A 6,493-nucleotide genomic window follows, 5' to 3' on the forward strand; every position below is an offset into this window, starting at 1 on the left:
AAAGCTGGTTTCAACGAGACGAAACGGCATGCGCTTAAGCAAAGTGATTTTTTCGAACATCTCCAAATGACCCCAAATTTTCCATACATGATGCCATACGTGTAACAACAAGGAACCCTATCTAAAAAGTGTCAAAAAAGTTTGCCCAACCGTATAGCTCTATCAAAAAGAACCTCACCATGGCGCTAGTATAATTTTGGGATAGTTACAAACTTTCGTTACCTAACCTTCAACATGAAACTTGTTTCAAATTCATTTTGGCCTACAAGAAACAAATCCCAACTTGATTCGAGCACCACAGCCTCCAAACGATGCCGATGCCGATGCCGATATCGGCATGGTCAGAACGGCTATGCTCGCCGCCATCTGCTAGGTCAACGTCGGGATGCACCCTCAATCCCGTCCCCTCATTCGATCACCGACACACCAGAGATACCGCCGAGGCCAATGCCGAACGTACATGCTGATGCCAATGCCGAACATGCATGCACGCCGCTGTGGGCACGGCCACGCCGACCCGCTATGCTGGACGCCACAGACAGCCGTGATACGTCTCCAACGTATTGATAATTTCTTATGTTCCATGCTACTTTATTGATGATACCTACATGTTTTATGCACACTTTATGTCATTATTATGCATTTTCTGGAACTAACCTATTAACAAGATGCCGAAGTGCCAGTTTCTGTTTTCTGCTGTTTTTGGTTTCAGAAATCCTAGTAAGGAAATATTCTCGGAATTGGACGAAATCAAGACCCAGGTTCCTATTTTTCCACGAAGCTTCCGAACACCCGGAAGGACCGCGGGGGGGCACTGGGCCCCCAGACCATAGGCCGGCGCGGCCCAGGCCCTGCCCGCGCCGCCTTATGGTGTCACCGCCTCTTCGACCCTCTGACGCCGCCCTTTCGCCTATATAAAGCCCCTGCATCGAAAACCCTTACGGAGGAAGCCACGGTACGCGAAACCTTCCAGAGCCGCCGCCATCGCAAAGCCAAGATCTGGGGGACAGGAGTCTCGTTCCGGCACCCTGCCGGACGAGGAAGTGTCCCCGGAAGGCTTCTCCATCGACACCGCTGCCATCTCCACCGCCATCTTCATCACCGCTGCTGCTCCCATGAGGAGGGAGTAGTTCTCCATCGAGGCTCGGGGCTGTACCGGTAGCTATGTGGTTCATCTCTCTCCTATGTACTTCAATACAATAATCTCATGAGCTGCCTTACATGATTGAGATTCATATGATGATGCTTGTAATCTAGATGTCATTATGCTAGTCAAGTGAGTTTTACTTATGTGATCTCCGGAGACTCCTTGTCCCACGTGTGTAAAGGTGACAGTGTGTGCACCGTGTGGGTCTCTTAGGCTATATTTCACAGAATACTTATTCACTGTTATGAATGGCATAGTGAAGTGCTTATTTATATCTCTTTATGATTGCAATTTGTTTTGTATCACAATTTATCTATGTGCTACTCTAGTGATGTTATTAAAGTAGTTTTATTCCTCCTACACGGTGTAATGGTGACGAGTGTGTGCACTCGTGTTAGTACTTGGTTTATGCTATGATCATGATCTCTTGTAGATTGCGAAGTTAACTATTGCTATGATAGTATTGATGTGTATTATTCCTCCTACATAAGCATGAAGGTGACAAGTGTGCATGCTATGTTAGTACTTGGTTTAGTCGTTTCGATCTTTCATGCACTCTAAGGTTATTTAAATATGAACATTTAATTGTGGAGCTTGTTAACTCCGGCATTGAGGGTTCGTGTAATCCTACGCAATGTGTTCATCATCCAACAAGAGTGTAGAGTATGCATTTATCTATTCTCGTTATGTGATCAATGTTGAGAGTGTCCACTAGTGAAAGTCTAATCCCTAGGCCTTGTTCCTAAATATCGCTATCGCTGCTTGTTTACTGTTTTACTGCGTTACTACTGCTGCGTTACTACTGCTTGTTTACTTCCTACAATATTACTACCATCAAATGCACGCCAGTAAGCTATTTTCTGGCGCCGTACTACTGCTCATATTTATTCATACCACTTGTATTTCACTATCTCTTCGCCGAACTAGTGCACCTATTAGGTGTGTTGGGGACACAAGAGACTTCTTGCTTTGTGGTTGCAGGGTTGCATGAGAGGGATATCTTTGACCTCTTCCTCCCCGAGTTCGATAAACCTTGGGTAATCCACTTAAGGGAAACTTGCCGCTGTTCTACAAACCTCTCGCTCTTGGAGGCCCAACACCGTCTACAAGAATAGAAGCACCCGTAGACATCAAGCACTTTTCCGGCGCCGTTGCCGGGAGGGAAGGTAAACGGCACTCACACATTGGCAAGCCCGGCAACTAAGCACTTTTCCTCCCTCGTCAACTACGCGCCAAGCACTTTTCCGGCGCCGTTGCCGGGAGGAAAGGTAAAAGGCACTCATACTTCGGTTCCGGTGTAACGATACTTTTCCGGCGCCATTGTGTGTGTGCTCGAAGCTATTTCCTTTAGACTACGCAATTGCGACATTTGGTTTCTTGTTTACACTAGTTGGGCATAATGGAAAACAACAAAAATATGAGAGATCTTTATGAACTTTATCTTGAATTAGGACATGATGTGTTTGAAGAAAGAATTAAGAAACCCATGGAACTTTATATGCATGCTAATGGGAATGTTATTACTATGAATGCTTTGAACACCATTGTTGCTAATGCTATGGAAAATTCTAAGCTTGGGGAGGTCGGTTTTGATGAGCATGATATTTTTAGTCCCCCAAGCATTGAGGAGAAAATTTACTTTGATGATACTTTGCCTCCTATTTATGATGATTATAATGATAGTAGTCTTTTGTTACCACCTGTTATGGAGGATAAATTTGATTATGATTACAATATACCTCCTATATTTGATAGCTACTTTGTTGAATTTGCTCCCACTACAATTAATAAGAATGACTATGCTTATGTTGGGAGTAGTAATTATTTTATGCATGAGACTCATGATAAGAATGCTTTATGTGATAGTTATATTGTTGAGTTTGCTCATGATGCTACTAAAAGTTATTATGAGAGAGGAAAATATGGTTGTAGAAATTTTCATGTTACTAAAATGCCTCTCTATGTGCTGAAATTTTTGAAGCTACACTTGTTTTATCTTCCTATGCTTGTTACCTTGCTCTTCATGAACTTGTTTATTTACAAGATTCCTATGCATAGGAAGCATGTTAGACTTAAATGTGTTTTGAATTTGCTTCTTGATGCTCTCTTTTGCTTCAAATACTATTTCTTGTGAGTGCATCATTAAAATTGCTGAGCCCATCTTAATGGCTATAAAGAAAGAACTTCTTGGGAGATAACCCATGTGTTATTTTGCTACAGTACTTTGTTTTATATTTGTGTCTTGGAAGTTGTTTACTACTGTAGCAGCCTCTCCTTATCTTAGTTTTGTGATTTGTTGTGCCAAGTGAAGCCTCTAATCGAAGGTTGATACTAGATTTGGATTTCTGCGCAGAAACAGATTTCTATCTGTCACGAATCTGGGCTGTTTTCTCTGTAGGTAACTCAGAAAAATATGCCAATTTACGTGCGTGTTCCTCAGATATGTACGCAACTTTCATTAGTTTTGAGTTTTTCCATTTGAGCAAGTCTGGTGCCAGCTTTAAATTCGTCTTTACGGACTGTTCTGTTTTTGACAGATTCTGCCTTTTATTTCGCATTGCCTCTTTTGCTATATTAGATTTATTTCTTTGATCCATTAATGTCCAGTAGCATTATGCAATGTCCAGAAGTGAAAATAATGATTGTGTCACCTCTGAATGTGTGAATTATTAATTGTGCACTAACCCTCTAATGAGTTTGCTTGAAGTTTGGTGTGAATGAAGTTTTCAAGGGTCAAGAGAGGAGTATGATATACTATGATCAAGAGGAGTGAAAGCTCTAAGCTTGGGGATGCCCCCGTGGTTCACCCCTGCATATTATAAGAAGACTCAAGCGTCTAAGCTTGGGGATGCCCAAGGCATCCCCTTCTTCATCGACAAAGTATCAGGTTCCTTCTCTTGAAACTATATTTTTATTCGGTCACATCTTATGTATTTTACTTGGAGCGTCTGTGTGCTTTTATTTTTGTTTTGTTATTTTCATTATCTGAATAAGTTCATCCTTGTGTGGGAGAGAGACACGCTCCGCAGGTTCATATGAACACATGTGTTCTTAGCTTTTAATGTTCAAGGGCGAAAGTTGATCGTCTTCACTTAGTTGTTATATGGTTGGAAACAGAAAATGCTACATGTAGTAATTGGTAAAATGTCTTGGATAATGTGGTACTTGGCAATTGTTGTGCTCATGTTTAAGCTCTTGCATCATATACTTTGCACCCATTAATGAAGAAATACATAGAGCATGCTAAAATTTGGTTTGCATAATTGGTCTCTCTAAGGTCTAGATAATTTCTAGTATTGAGTTTTGAACAACAAGGAAGACGGTGTAGAGTCTTATAATGTTTACAATATGTCTTTTATGTGAGTTTTGCTGCACCGGTTCATCCTTGTGTTTGTTTCAAATAACCTTGCTAGCCTAAACCTTGTATCGAGAGGGAATACTTCTCATGCATCCAAAATCCTTGAGCCAACCACTATGCCATTTGTGTCCACCATACCTACCTACTACATGGTATTTCTCCGCCATTCCAAAGTAAATTGCTTGAGTGCTACCTTTAAATAATTCAAAATTTATCACCTCTTATTTGTGTCAATGTTTTATAGCTCATGAGGAAGTATGTGGTGTTTTATCTTTCGATCTTGTCATTTACTTTTGACAGACTTTCACAATGGACTAGTGGCACATCCGCTTATCCAATAATTTTGCAAAAAGAGTCGGCAATGGGGTTCCCAGCTCCAATTAATTAACTTTCATTAATAATTCTCTTCACATGTTTTGCTCGATTCATCAGGAAGCAACTTAATTTTGCAAATAGACACTCCTCCATGGTATGTGAATGTTGGAAGGCACCCGAGGATTCGGTTAGCCATGGCTTGTGTAAGCAAAAGGTTGGGAGGAGTGTCATCCATAAATAAAGAAAAACTAAACTAAAGTACATGTGTAAACAAAAGAGAAGAGGGATGATCTACCTTGTCGGTAGAGATAACGTCCTTCATGGGAGCCGCTCTTGAAAGTCTGGTTGATGAGGTAGTTAGAGTGCCCACTACCATTCGTTGACAACAACAAACACCTCTCAAAATTTTACTTTTATGCTCTCTTTATGTTTTCAAAACCAAAGCTCTAGCACAAATATAGCAATCAATGCTTTCCTCTTTGAAGGACCTTTCTTTTATTTTTATGTTGAGTCAGTTCACCTATTTCTCTCCACCTTAAGAAGCAAACACTTGTGTGAACTGTGCATTGATTCTTACATACTTGCTTATTGCATTTGTTATATTACTTTATATTGACAACTATCCATGAGATATACATGTTATAAGTTGAAAGCAACCGCTGAAACTTAATCTTCCATTGTGTTGCTTCAATACCTTTACTTTGAATTATTGCTTTATGAGTTAACTCTTATGCAAGACTTATTGATGCTTGTCTTGAAATACTATTCATGAAAAGTCTTTGCTTTATGATTCATTTGTTTACTCATGTCATTACCATTGTTTTGATCGCTGCATTCATCTACATATGCTTACAATAGTATGATCAAGGTTATGATGGCATGTCACTTCAGAAATTATCTTTGTTATCGTTTTTACCTGCTCGGGACGCAGCGAACTAAGCTTGGGGATGCGATACGTCTCCAACGTATCGATAATTTCTTATGTTCCATGCTACTTTATTGATGATACCTACATGTTTTATGCACACTTTATGTCATTATTATGCATTTTCTCGGAACTAACCTATTAACAAGATGCCGAAGTGCCGGTTCACTGTTTTCTATCGTTTTTGGTTTCGAAATCCTAGTAAGGAAATATTCTCGGAATTGGACGAAATCAACGACCCGGGTTCCTATTTTTCCACGAAGCATCCAGAACACCCGAGAACGACCGGAGGGGCGCACCGGGCCCCATACCACATGGTCGGCGCGGCCGGGCCCGGGCCGCGCCGCCTTATGGTGTCACCGCCTCTTCGACCCTCTGACGCCGCCCTTTCGCCTATATAAAGCCCCTGCATCGAAAACCCTTACGGAGGAAGCCACGGTACGCAGAAACCTTCCAGAGCCGCCGCCATCGCGAAGCCAAGATCTGGGGGACAGGAGTCTCTGTTCCGGCACCTGCCGGACAGGGAAGTGCCCCGGAAGGCTTCTCCATCGACACCGCTGCCATCTCCACCGCCATCTTCATCACCGCTGCTGCTCCCATGAGGAGGGAGTAGTTCTCCATCGAGGCTCGGGGCTGTACCGGTAGCTATGTGGTTCATCTCTCTCCTATGTACTTCAATACAATAATCTCATGAGCTGCCTTACATGATTGAGATTCATATGATGATGCTTGTAATCTAGATGTCATT

Source organism: Lolium rigidum, chromosome 4 (assembly GCF_022539505.1).
Source record: "Lolium rigidum isolate FL_2022 chromosome 4, APGP_CSIRO_Lrig_0.1, whole genome shotgun sequence".
Classification (NCBI taxonomy): Eukaryota; Viridiplantae; Streptophyta; class Magnoliopsida; order Poales; family Poaceae; genus Lolium; species Lolium rigidum.